Source organism: Coregonus clupeaformis, unplaced genomic scaffold (assembly GCF_020615455.1).
Source record: "Coregonus clupeaformis isolate EN_2021a unplaced genomic scaffold, ASM2061545v1 scaf1664, whole genome shotgun sequence".
NCBI lineage: Eukaryota > Metazoa > Chordata > Actinopteri > Salmoniformes > Salmonidae > Coregonus > Coregonus clupeaformis.
The window spans coordinates 106,082-120,069 of NW_025535118.1; the positions used below are offsets into that span (position 1 = coordinate 106,082).

General features: G+C 44.9%; 1 pseudogene; it reads right to left on the reverse strand.

Annotated features, from left to right (window-relative positions):
* Positions 1-1,136: 1,136 nt before the first annotated feature.
* Positions 1,137-8,630, reverse strand: LOC123487342 (annotated as a pseudogene).
* Between the last annotated feature and the right edge of the window lie 5,358 nt (positions 8,631-13,988).

Here is a 13,988-nt window from a genome sequence, read left to right on the forward strand (position 1 = left end):
ATACGGAACATTTCAAGAACTTTGAAAGTTTCTTCTTGTGCAGTCGCAAAAACCATGAAGCGCTATGATGAAACTGGCTCTCTTGAGGACCGCCACAGGAATGGAAGACCCAGAGTTACCTCTGCTGCAGAGGATAAGTTCATTACCAGCTTCAGAAATTGCAGCCCAAATAAAGTTCAAGTCACAGACACATCTCAACATCAACTGTTCAGAGGAGACTGTGTAAATCAGGCCTTCATGGTCGAATTGCTACAAAGAAACCACTACTAAAGGACACCAATAAGAAGAGGAGACCTGCTTGGGACAAGAAACACGAGCAATGGACATTAGACCATTGGAGTCCAAATTGGAGATTTTTGGTTCCAACTGCCGTGTCTTTGTGAGACTCGGTGTGGGAGAACGGATGATCTCCGCATGTGTATTTCCCACCGTAAAGCATGGAGGAGGAGGTGTTATGGTGTGGGGGTGCTTTGCTTGTGACACTGTCTGTGATTTATTTAGAATTCAAGGCACACCTAACCAGCATGGCTACCACAGCATTCTGCAGCAATACGCCATCCCATCTGGTTTGGGCTTAGTGGGACTATCATTTGTTTTTCAACAGGACAATGACCCAACACACCTCCAGGCTATGTAAGGGCTATTTTACCAAGAAGGAGAGTGATGGAGTGCTGCATCAGATGACCTGGCCTCCAAAATCCCCCGACCTCAACCCAATTGAGATGGTTTGGGATGAGTCGGACGGCAGAGTGAAGGAAGAGCAGCCAACAAGTGCTCAGCATATGTGGGAACTCCTTCAAGACTATTGGAAAAGCATTCCAGGTGAAGTCTGGTTGAAAGAATGCCAAGAGTATGCAAAGCTGTCATCAAGGCAAAGGGTGGCTACTTTGAAGAATCTCAAATATAAAATATATTTTGATTTGTTTAACACTTTTTTGGTTACTACATGATTCCATATGCGTTATTTCATAGTTTTGATGTCTTCACTATTATTCTACAATGTAGAAAATAGTAAAAATAAAGAAAAACCCTTGAATGAGTATGTGTCCAAACTTTTGACTGGTATTGTATATGCTAAAACTGAGATTTATTTCACTAAGTACGCTCCATGTATTAAATAACTATAAATAACACAATATAATCAACTTCATTTAATGAGGCCTAACAAAACATGTACACAGTGATTTAAACATCCCATCCATACACCAGACTAGAATAGACCTACAAATAGTCTGTCTGAAATGACATCCTATTCCCTGTATAATGTCGGGTGACACTTCGGACGCAGCCATCCTCTCTCTAACAGTTAGAAGCCAAACGAATGATACCAGGAACTCCAAGTGTAAATATGTCACTCTTGTGACTTGCCGATGCAATGACGTCACACATAAATCATCATTGCCATGGTGATGCGCCATGACAATTTCTTCTGTTGTCGAGGGGGCGTGGCCACACTACCCTGTAGGTGTCACAGGTGTAACCAAAGTCTTATAATCAGTGACATCATCATAGACGACCTCATCATCGCCTTCTCCATGGCGACTACGCTGTCGCTCCTGGCAACGGCTCACGGTTCGGAGCACGGTCGCTAGGCGACGGTCCAGGGCGGAGAGGTGCAGCTCCGAGAGGAGAGGGGCCACGGAGAATAGAGGATCATGGGAAAGAGAGTCCCTCATGACGTCACTGAGACGGTACTGGGGCAGGGAGAGGAGACGCAGACGCAGGAGGGTGGAGCGACGGATCCTAGAGAGAGCGAGAGAGAGATGGAGAGAAAGTTATGAGAAAGAAGAGGAATAAATGATGATGGTGGGGTGGGGTGGTGGTGGTTCTACTAAGGTAACATACTGAATTGTTTTAAGATGGTCATACCCAGGATCATTTAGATATTTGATTTTTAATTTTACGTATAAACAAATCTATCTAAAACAATTATTCGATGAAACATTGAATTTGGCCTACTGCTATTAGCCTATAGAAACACATTGAATAACAGACTCATACATAGAAAAACAGATAGTCAAAAAATACATCAAAAGGAAGTTTATTTTGAAGTGTTTTTGCTATATCTGAGAGTTATAAGAAAGATAAGGAAATTATTGTTGTTTTTTTACACATATTTAACCACTTTTTTTAACACCATCGTGTTCGTGAGAGTGGTCATATTAGTTTGTACGCCAAACCGTTCGGACGGTATAGATGTTTTTGTGAAAAGACAGATTTTTGGGACGTCTACTGGTCTGACAAACACCGCTGTAGTTCTGCCACCTTCCTCCGTAGATGAGGAAGAGCGACATCGGTAGACATGGTGGAATGAGATGCAGCCCATGCAAAAGAACAGATCTCTCTAAACTTAAACTGATGGATTTGTATGGAGAGTTTTTTATTATGCTAATTAGATTACCGTGGGGCACAGACATAAACTCTTGGGGGTGCTTAATAATGCATCCCATGTTTTACCTGCAGCACTGCTCCAGAGGTGTCAGGATAGAGGGCTCATCTTTAGAGTGACGTCCAAATCTGTAGTCAGCACACAGACAGTGCCAATGTTACAATCAACTAACGTTAGTTAAACTTGTAGTCAGCACACAGACATGGTGTCAATGTCACATGCACACACACATCATCATTTTTTTTTTGGGATACTCACGCCCTCCCATTGTCTAAGTGCAGAAGGAAAGTGTTGTTGCCAAACTTCTCAAACGTCTCATAGTGGTGTCGGTCCATATTACCTGGAACAAAATAATGAGTGTTGAATGTGTTTGATTGTGTTTTATTTTCAGGTTTTTCCTCTTTCTACTAATTGAAAAGACTTTGGTCTCCATAAACAGCGCTATATGAAGGTATTATTATTACAGTATCATTACTATTATATTATGTTGTCCTGACCCAGACCTACCCATGAGGAAGTCTAGTATGGTCATGTCTATCAGGTCTACCAGTCTGGTTCCCTTGTTGTATGGTGGGGTCTTCTTCACTGTGTCACAGTAGTCTGGGTCTTTCTCCCATCTGCAACGTGACAACAGGGTTAGAGTTAAGGCTAGGGTTATTGTTGAGGCTAGGGTTAGAGTTAGGGTTGAGGGTTATTGTTGAGGCTAGGGTTAGAGTTAGGGTGAGGCTAGGGTTAGAGTTAAGGGCAGGGTTATTTTTGAGACTAGGGTTAGGGTTGAGGGTTAGAGTTGAGCCTAGGGTTAGGGTTGAGGGCTAGAGTTGAGACTAGGGTTAGTGTTAGGTTTGAGGTTAGGGTTAGAGTTGAGGTTAGGGTTAGAGTTGAGGCTAGTGTTAACGTTAAGGCTAGGGTTAGAGTAAGGGCTAGAGTTGAGGCTAGGGTTAGGGTTGAGGTTAGGTTAGGGTTATTATCTATATATAGGTATAGACTCTATACCCACACTGCAAGTTTGCTGCGGCTGTAGGAGCGTCTCCAGGGAGACCTCCAGGATCGTCTGGTGGCCAGGGAGGGGTCGGGCAGCATCATGGCCAGGGAGGCCTCGAGGTTCTGGGGTCGACCACACACAGCATGCTCCGTACTGCAGTAGTAGGAACACTGGCCGTAGAAACACACATTATTCACTATGGGAGATGAAGAGGGGGATGGGGGGGGGATTGAAAACAAAATATTTCATTTAGCAAATATTGACTTTCCGCAGCATCTATTTTCATAGAAAACAGAGATGTGAAACATGTAATGTAAGGAGTGTTAACAAAGAAAGAGAAGTGAGAGAGAGGGAGATGGGGTGAGTGTGAGAGTGATAGGGTGATGGAGTGAGGGAAGGAAGGAGTGATATAATGATAGACAGACCAGGAGAGGTGAAGAAGGTCCTGGCCAGTTTGTGGTCTGTGGTGATGTCTTTGATCTCTGTTACCACGTCCACCAGCCTCCCTACGGCTGGGGGGATCCGCCTGTAACCCAACACCCTGAGAGAGAGGAGGGGAGAGGAGAGGAGGGACAGGGGAGAGCGGGAGGGGGACGAGAGATTGGAGAGGGAGCGGTGGGGTGGGAAAGATAGAGGGAGAGGAGAGAGAGGCAGAGAGAGATGGGAGAGAAAGGAGAAGGGGGAGGGGGGGAGGGGGAGAGGGAGGAAGAGAGAGAGAGATGAGATGAGAGGGGTCCATATTTAATGCTACTCAATGTCTGCTCATCATTCTCAGCCATTTCAGTCAGTGCTGTGGCATGCAGTATACTCCCCTGGTTATCACTATCAAGGTGAGAAACAGACTCATTGTTTACCTGTCCAGGTGAAAAGCAGCGATCTCTGCGTTGTGTCTCTCAAAGTCAGAGAAGTAGTAGAGGTTGAAGTTGGTCTCCTCATCACGCTCCTGTCTGACAGAGATGCAGTCAAAACAGGAACACAGCTATACAGACTAGACACAGTCAACACAGGAACACTTCTATACAGACAATATATAGTCAACACAGGAACACTGCTATACAGACTATTCACAGTCAACAAAGGACCACAGATATACAGACTATACACAGTCAACACAGGAACACAGACTATAATAATAAGCCACTTAGCAGACGCTTTTATCTAAAGCGACTTACAGTCATGCGTGCATACATTTTTGTGTATGGGTGGTCCCGGGGATCGAACCGACTACCTTGGCGTTACAAGCACCGTGCTCTACCAGCTGAGCTACAGAGGACTATACACAGTCAACACAGGAAAACAGATATACAGACTATACACAGTCAACTCAGGAAACAGTTAACACAGGAACACAGATATACAGACTATACACAGTCAACTCAGGAAACAGGAAAACAGGTATACAGACTATAAACAGTCAACTCAGGAAACAGTTAACACAGGAACACAGATATACATCGGGGTCTATTCTCCTCCTTTCTGCAGTATTTAGCAATCATGGTAAGAGTCTGGTAAAAGCAGTTGTGATGTGTAGCATGTGTGTGTGTGTGTGTGTGTGTGTGTGTGTGTGTGTGTGTGTGTGTGTGTGTGTGTGTGTGTGTGTGTGTGTGTGTGTGTGTGTGTGTGTGTGTGTGTGTGTGTGTGTGTGTGTGCGTGCGTGCGTGCGTGCGTGTGCATGTGTAAGTCTCTCACTTCATTGGTTTGAGAATGGCCTGTCCGTAGTTAGGAAATGACATCACCAGCTTGAGCTGTGTCCCTCCAGACTTCTGCACTGAGAGGGAGAGGGAGAGGGAGAGGGGGAGAGAGAGATATACAGTGGGGGAAAAAAGTATTTAGTCAGCCACCAATTGTGCAAGTTCTCCCACTTAAAAAGATGAGAGAGGCCTGTAATTTTCATCATAGGTACACGTCAACTATGACAGACAAATTGAGAAAAACAAATCCAGAAAATCACATTGTAGGATTTTTTATGAATTTATTTGCAAATTATGGTGGAAAATAAGTATTTGGTCACCTACAAACAAGCAAGATTTCTGGCTCTCACAGACCTGTAACTTCTTCTTTAAGAGGCTCCTCTGTCCTCCACTCGTTACCTGTATTAATGGCACCTGTTTGAACTTGTTATCAGTATAAAAGACACCTGTCCACAACCTCAAACAGTCACACTCCAAACTCCACTATGGCCAAGACCAAAGAGCTGTCAAAGGACACCAGAAACAAAATTGTAGACCTGCACCAGGCTGGGAAGACTGAATCTGCAATAGGTAAGCAGCTTGGTTTGAAGAAATCAACTCTGGAAGCAATTATTAGGAAATGGAAGACATACAAGACCACTGATAATCTCCCTCGATCTGGGGCTCCACGCAAGATCTCACCCTGTGGGGTCAAAATGATCACAAGAACGGTGAGCAAAAATCCCAGAACCACACGGGGGGACCTAGTGAATGACCTGCAGAGAGCTGGGACCAAAGTAACAAAGCCTACCATCAGTAACACACTACGCCGCCAGGGACTCAAATCCTGCAGTGCAAGACGTGTCCCCCTGCTTAAGCCAGTACATGTCCAGGCCCGTCTGAAGTTTGCTAGAGTGCATTTGGATGATCTAGAAGAGGATTGTGAGAATGTAATATGGTCAGATGAAACCAAAATATAACTTTTTGGTAAAAACTCAACTCGTCGTGTTTGGAGGACAAAGAATGCTGAGTTGCATCCAAAGAACACCATACCTACTGTGAAGCATGGGGGTGGAAACATCATGCTTTGGGGCTGTTTTTCTGCAAAGGGACCAGGAAGACTGATCCGTGTAAAGGAAAGAATGAATGGGGCCATGTATCGTGAGATTTTGAGTGAAAACCTCCTTCCATCAGCAAGGGCATTGAAGATGAAACGTGGCTGGGTCTTTCAGCATGACAATGATCCCAAACACACTGCCCGGGCAATGAAGGAGTGGCTTCGTAAGAAGCATTTCAAGGTCCTGGAGTGGCCTAGCCAGTCTCCAGATCTCAACCCCATAGAAAATCTTTTGAGGGAGTTGAAAGTCCGTGTTGCCCAGCGACAGCCCCAAAACATCACTGCTCTAGAGGAGATCTGCATGGAGGAATGGGCCAAAATACCAGCAACAGTGTGTGAAAACCTTGTGAAGACTTACAGAAAACGTTTGACCTGTGTCATTGCCAACAAAGGGTATATAACAAAGTATTGAGAAACTTTTGTTATTGACCAAATACTTATTTTCCACCATAATTTACAAATAAATTCATTAAAAATCCTACAATGTGATTTTCTGGATTTTTTTTCTTCTCATTTTGTCTGTCATAGTTGACGTGTACCTATGATGAAAATTACAGGCCTCTCTCATCTTTTTAAGTGGGAGAACTTGCACAATTGGTGGCTGACTAAATACTTTTTTCCCCCACTGTATATAGAGAGAGAGAGACGGGTTACCATAGCAACACTTTACATTCACATACTGAGTACATACTGAGCTCTCTCTCTCACACTCTATCACACACACACACACACACACACACACACACACACACACACACACAAAGGGTTACCCTGTTTGAAACTAAATAAGGTCATCCGGTTTGTTTTGTTTTCATCCTGCAGTTCTACATTAATCCACTAGTGGTCTCCCTATACCTGACTCAAAACATCACAACAGAGACTACCTCCCAGCTATGGGACAATCTCTATTGCATTTCCTTGATTCCTCACGTCCTCTCTCCTCGCCTCTTTCTCAAAACCCATTGGATGAGAAGAGGGGAGGGATCAAGGAAATGCAATTGTAATTCTCCTAATCTGTCCTTCCTCCCAAAGTGTGCACTTGTTCACTTCCCTTCACTGTTTTGAAAGGAAATGACTGGTATATGAAATATGGTGGAAACTCCCACTAGCCCATGCCTCCACCAACCCAATGCTATTAGATTTGGGGGTGATAGTGAAGGAGAGTACACTACAGGAGATATTATTGAAACTCAAGCGGTGACTATAACAGTAGAACAGCACTGGTGTAGCGAACCACATGATGTTCCAGGGTGCTACTTCATTCTCTGTGTGTACAGGGCATAATGCTCACCATATCTCCCACCCCCACCCCCCAACAATCAGGCCCCCAAGACCCCTCCCCAACATACACATACACACACCACCCACACACTCTACGGTGAAGTTTCCCTTTGACACATATCCAGGATCAGCTTCCCCTCCCCCAATTCTAACCTTAACCCCCTTAGCGGGGAAAATGCTAAACTGATCCAAGATCAGCGTCAAGGGGGAACTTCCCCCTATTCCCCCAAACAAACACCACACGCCACACACACACCTGCGCTGACGATACGGTGTGTGCTGAGCTGCTGGGCGAGAGGTACCATGTTGGGGTCCAGGTGGGGGTAGAGCTGCCAACGGGAGATACCAAGATGGAACTTCAGCCAGGGGGGGTGGCTCTCACTGCTCCTGTTCCAATGGGCCGGGTCATAGCCGATGTCACTGTCACTCACCCTGGGGAGGTGGGGGGAGGGAGGGGGAGGGAGGGGAAAAGAGAGGGAGAGGGTTGGAGATGAGGAGAGGACAAGAGAGAAGTGGTTCAGAGAAGGAGGAGGAGGAGAAGAGAGGAGGAGTAGGAGGGAGATTTGCCAAAAATGAAATGAATTATGCAGCATGTGTCCTTGGTGCACTTCAAAAGCTTGTCAGTTTTTTCAGATTAAGTAACCCTACTTCATTAAAACTCACCACATCTGTGTGCTGCTCTCGCGCGCCTTCACTTTGGGCTTCACCTTCAGCAGCCAATCATCTTCAGGGATGGGCGGGGTTGGCATGTTGTAGAGCGGGTGGCTGAAAAGAGCCTCTAATTTAGACATCCCGGACCCCATAGACTTCATCGCCATCGAGCCAAACTTTCCTACCCTTACCGCCATGTTGACTGAGTCTACAGGCCCTTCCTTCTTATGTCCATGAACTGCCTTGACGGCCATTTTGGTCGTGACAGCGTCCATTTCTGCCATTTTGTGAGGGCCATTGCTGTCCATATTGGAAGAGTCCACTTTTCTGGTGTCCGGGGGTGTCTTGGCATAGCTGGAGTGGTTGTCGGACATCGTGGAGGTGTAGTTGGTATCCACCAGGGCTCTGAGGTTGTGGGGGTGTGTCTGACGAGGGAGGGGGGCGTCACAGGGGTTCTGGTCGACGGAGAGGGAGAGGACGGCGAGGGAGAAGATGGAGAGAGAGGGAGGCAACGGCCAGCAATAGACAGATCATCCGAGAGCGACGGGCGCGTATACCACCTCATCGTCCTGAGGGAGAGAAGGACTAGGAGGAAGACAGAGAGATAAACATATGGAATGGAGGAGAAAGAAGGGAGAGAGAGGAGGAGGAAGAGAGAAAGTGTTTATAAATATAGGTGAAAGAACGAGGGAGGATTGGAGAGAGAGAAAGAGGAGGAGGAGGAGGAGGAGAGGTTGAGGGGGCGAATGTGGGAGAATGAGAGGAACGAGGGAAGGAAAGAGTCTCAGAAAGAGAGAGAGCGAGAGGCCCATAGAGACTGGACCATTCCAAAGTCAGAGCAGCCCTCTTATCTGACATAGATACCCCCCCATACAACTACCCCTTTCTTTACCTAGATACCCCCAATACAACTACCCCTTTCTTTACCTAGATACCTCCCAATACAACTACCCCTTTCTTTACCTAGATACCTCCCAATACAACTACCCCTTTCTTTACCTAGATACCTCCCAATACAACTACCCCCTTTTTTTTACCTAGATACCTCCCAATACAACTACCCCTTTCTTTACCTAGATACCTCCCAATACAACTACCCCCTTTTTTTACCTAGATACCTCCCAATACAACTACCCCTTTCTTTACCTAGATACCTCCCAATACAACTACCCCTTTTTTTACCTAGATACCTCCCAATACAACTACCCCCTTTTTTTTACCTAGATACCTCCCAATACAACTACCCCTTTCTTTACCTAGATACCTCCCAATACAACTACCCCTTTCTTTACCTAGATACCTCCCAATACAACTACCCCTTTCTTTACCTAGATACCTCCCAATACAACTACCCCTTTCTTTACCTAGATACCTCCCAATACAACTACCCCTTTCTTTACCTAGATACCGCCCAATACAACTACCCCTTTCTTTACCTAGATACCTCCCAATACAACTACCCCTTTCTTTACCTAGATACCTCCCAATACAACTACCCCTTTCTTTACAGTTCTCATCTGGAACATTCCCAACTCTCTTTTTTACAAGTCTTAGACTGTGTCTCAAATGACACCCTATTCCCTACATAGTGCACATACATTTACAGGGTCATTTAGCAGACGCTCTTATCCAGAGCGACTTACAATAGTGAGTGCATACATTTTTCATACTGGTCCCTTGTGGGAATCAAACCCACAACTCTGGCATTGCAAGCGCCATGCTCTACCAACTTAGCTACACGGGACCATCCACGCACACACACAGAAGGGCCCTGGTCTCTGGTCAAAAGTAACGCACTATGTAGGGAACAGGGTGCCATTTGGGATGCAGGAAATAGACAACGGTCCACTCAGTCCTAAGGACAAAGCACAGACTCCCCCAGGCACGACCACATCACCCCTTCCCATAGAGGGTCACTGAAACTAATGAGGGCAGTAGGTATCGTTTTACCACCTGTCTTTCTCCTCCATCCTTTCTCCTTCCCTCGTTCCTCACCTTTATGTCTTTAAAGGTTACCCTCCAATGTTCTCCTTCTTCTTTCTTGTCTCCTCGCTCCCCAGAATGAGACAGAGCTGTGATCTCTGGTCAACCTCTATTCTTCTGTTTTCTCTCTTCTCTCTATCTATCTCTCTGTTCTCTGGCGTAGGCAGGGAGGTGTGCCAGGTCAGGGTGATCTGAATGGCATGCTGTTAGAGAGATAAAGTTGTTTACTCATCCCTCTTTCTCTCTATCTCTGTATATGTCTCTATCCTGTCTGTCTGTCTGTCTGTCTGTCTGTCTGTCTGTCTGTCTGTCTGTCTGTCTGTCTGTCTGTCTGTCTGTCTGTCTGTCTGTCTGTCTGTCTGTCTGTCTGTCTGTCTGTCTGTCTGTGTCCTGTCTCTGTCTGTCTGTCTGTCTCCTGTCTGTCTGTCTGTCTCCTGTCTCTGTCTTTCTCCTGTCTCTGTCTGTCTGTCTGCTTGTCTGTCTGTCTGTTTCCTGTCTGTCTGTCTGCTTGTCTGTTTGTCTGTCTGTCTCCTGTCTGTCTGCTTGTCTGTCTGTCTGTCTGCTTGTCTGTCTGTCTGTCTGTCTGTCTGTCTGTCTGTCTGTCTGTTTGTATGTACACTACCGGTCAAAAGTTTTAGAACACCTACTCATTCAAGGGTTTTTCTGTATTTTTACTATTTTCTACATTGTAGAAAAATAAATAGTGAAGACATCAAAATTATGAAATAACACATATGGAATCATGTAGTAACCAAAAAAGTGTTAAACACATCATTTTATATTTTATATTTTTCAAATAGCCACCCTTTGCCTTGATGACAGCTTTGCACACTCTTGGCATTCTCTCAACCAGCTTCACCTGGAATGCTTTTCCAACAGTCTTGAAGGAGTTCCCACATATGCTGAGCACTTGTTGGCTGCTTTTCCTTCAATCAATATATTTTGATTTGTTTAACACTTTTTTGGTATGTGGACACTTGTTGAACATCTCATTCCAAAATCATAGGCATTAATATGCTGCTATAACAGCCTCCACTCTTCTGGGAAGGCTTTCCACTAGATGTTGGAACATTGCTGCAGGGACTTGCTTCCATTCAGCCACAAGAGCATTAGTGAGGTTGGGTACTGATGTTGGGCGATTAGGCCTGGCTCGCAGTCGGCGTTCCAATTCATCCCAAAGGTGTTCGATGGGGTTGAGGTTCAGGGCTCTGTGCAGGCCAGTCAAGTTCTTCCACACCGATCTCGACAAACCATTTCTGTATGGACCTCGCTTTGTGCATGAGGGCATTGTCATGCTGAAACAGGAAAGGGCCTTCCCAGAACTGTTGCCACAAAGTTGGAAGCACAGAATAATCTAGAACGGCATTGTATGCTGTAGCGTTAAGATTTCTCTTCACTGGAACTAAAGGGCCTTGCCCGAACCATGAAAAACAGCCCCAGACCATTATTCCTCTTCCACCAAACTTTACAGTTGCCACTATGCATTGGGGTAGGTAGCGTTCTCCTGGCATCTGCCAAACCCAGATTCATCCATAGAACTGGCAGATGGTGAAGTGATTCATCACTCCAGACAATGCGTTGCTACTGCTTTAGAGTCCAATGGCGGCGAGCTTTACACCACTCCAGCCGACGCTTGGCGTTGCACATTGTGGTCTTAGGGTTGTGTGTGGCTGCTCAGCCATGGAAACCCATTTCATGAAGCTCCCAACAAACAGTTTTTGTGCTGACATTGCTTCCAGAGGCAGTTTGGAACTCGGTAGTGAGTGTTGCAACCGAGGACAGACGATTTTAACACGCTCCAGCACTCGGCGGTCCCGATCTACGAGCTTGTGTGGCCTACCACTACGAGGCTGAGCTGTTATTGTTTCCACTTCACAATAACAGCACTTACAGTTGATCAGGGCAGCTCTAGCAGGGCAGAAATTTGACGAACTGACTTGTTGGAAAGGTGGCATCCTATAATGGTGCCACGTTGAAAGTCACTGAGCTCTTCAGTAAGGTCATTCTACTGCCAATGTTTGTCCATGGAGATTGCATGGCTGTGTGTTTGATTTTATACACGTCAGCAACAGGTGTGGCTGAAATAGCCAAATCCACTCATTTGAAGGGGTGTCCACATACTTTTGTATATACAGTTGAAGTCGGAAGTTTACAGACACTTAGGTTGGAGTCATTAAAACTCGTTTTTCAACTACTCCACAAATTTCTTGTTAACAAACTATAGTTTTGGCAAGTCAGTTAGGACATCTACTTTGTGCATGACACAAGTAATTTTTCCAACAATTGTTTACAGACAGATTATTTCACATATAATTCACTGTATCACAATTCCAGTGGGTCAGAAGTTTACATACACTTAGTTGACTGTGCCTTTAAACAGCTTGGAAAATTCCACAAAATGATGTCATGGCTTTAGAAGCTTCTGATAGGCTAATTGACATCATTTGAGTCAATTGGAGGTGTACCTGTGGATGTATTTCAAGGCCTACCTTCAAACTCAGTGCCTCTTTGCTTGACATCATGGGAAAATCAAAAGAAATCAGCCAAGACCTCAGAAAAAAAATTGTAGACCTCCACAAGTATGAAGAAAAAAAAAACGAACTGTAAGTTGCTCTGGATAAGAGCGTCTGCTAATTGACTAAAAACAGGAGGAAACAGGTACAAAAGTATCTATATTCATAGTAAAAGGAGTCCTATATCGACATAACCTGAAAGGCCGCTCAGCAAGGAAGAAGCAACTGCTCCAGAACCGCCATAAAAAAGCCAGACTACAGTTTGCAACTGCACATGGGGACAAAGATTTTACTTTTTTGGAGAAATGTCCTCTGGTCTGATGAAACAAAAATAGAACTGTTTGGCCATAATGACCACCGTTATGTTTGGAGGAAAAAGGTGTCAGCTTGCAAGCCAAAGAACACCATCCCAACCGTGAAGCACGGGGTTGGCAGCATCATGCTGTGGGGGTGCTTTGCTGCAGGAGGGACTGGTGCACTTCACAAAATAGATGGCATCATGAGGAAGGAAAATTATGTGGATATATTGAAGCAACATCTCAAGACATCAGTCAGGAAGTTAAAGCTTGGTTGCAAATGGGTCTTCCAAATGGACAATGACCCCAAGCATACTTCCAAAGTTGTGGCAAAATGGCTTAAGGACAAGAAAGTCAAGGTATTGGCGTGGCCAAGGCAAAGCTCTTACCTCAATCCTATAGAAAATGTGTGGGCAGAACTGAAAAGGCGTGTGTGCGCAAGGAGGCCTACAAACCTGACTGTTACACCAGCTCTGTCAGGAGGAATGGGCCAAAAAGCTTGTGGAAGGCTACCCAAAACATTTGACCCAAGTTAAACAATTTAAAGGCAATGCTACCAAATATTAATGGAGTGCATGTACACTTCTGACCCACTGGGAATGTGATTAAATAAATAAAAGCTGAAATAAATAATTCTCTCTACTATTATTCTGACATTTCACATTCTTAAAATAAAGTGGTGATCCTAAGTGACCTAAAACAGGGATTGTTTACTTGGATTAAATGTCAGGAATTGTGAAAAACAGAGTTTAAATGTATTTGGCTAAGGTGTATGTAAACTTCCGACTTCAACTGTATATTGTAGATAGATATATACTATAGATAGACAGATAGATAGATAGATAGATAGATAGATAGATAGATAGATAATGGTTGTGTGTGTATGCGTGTGTACGTGTATGTGCGCGTGTGCGTGTGTCAGTCTCTCACATCATTGGTTGGAGCATTTCCCATCAAGCTGTATCCTTCCCCTCTTCTTTTCTTCCTCTCACTATTAAAGCTGATGATGTATCATCTCCCACACGGCTCAGACTCCAATGTACCTTTGACTATGCTTCTTCGGACACACACACATGGAAGCACACAGTCACATTAATATTGGATTA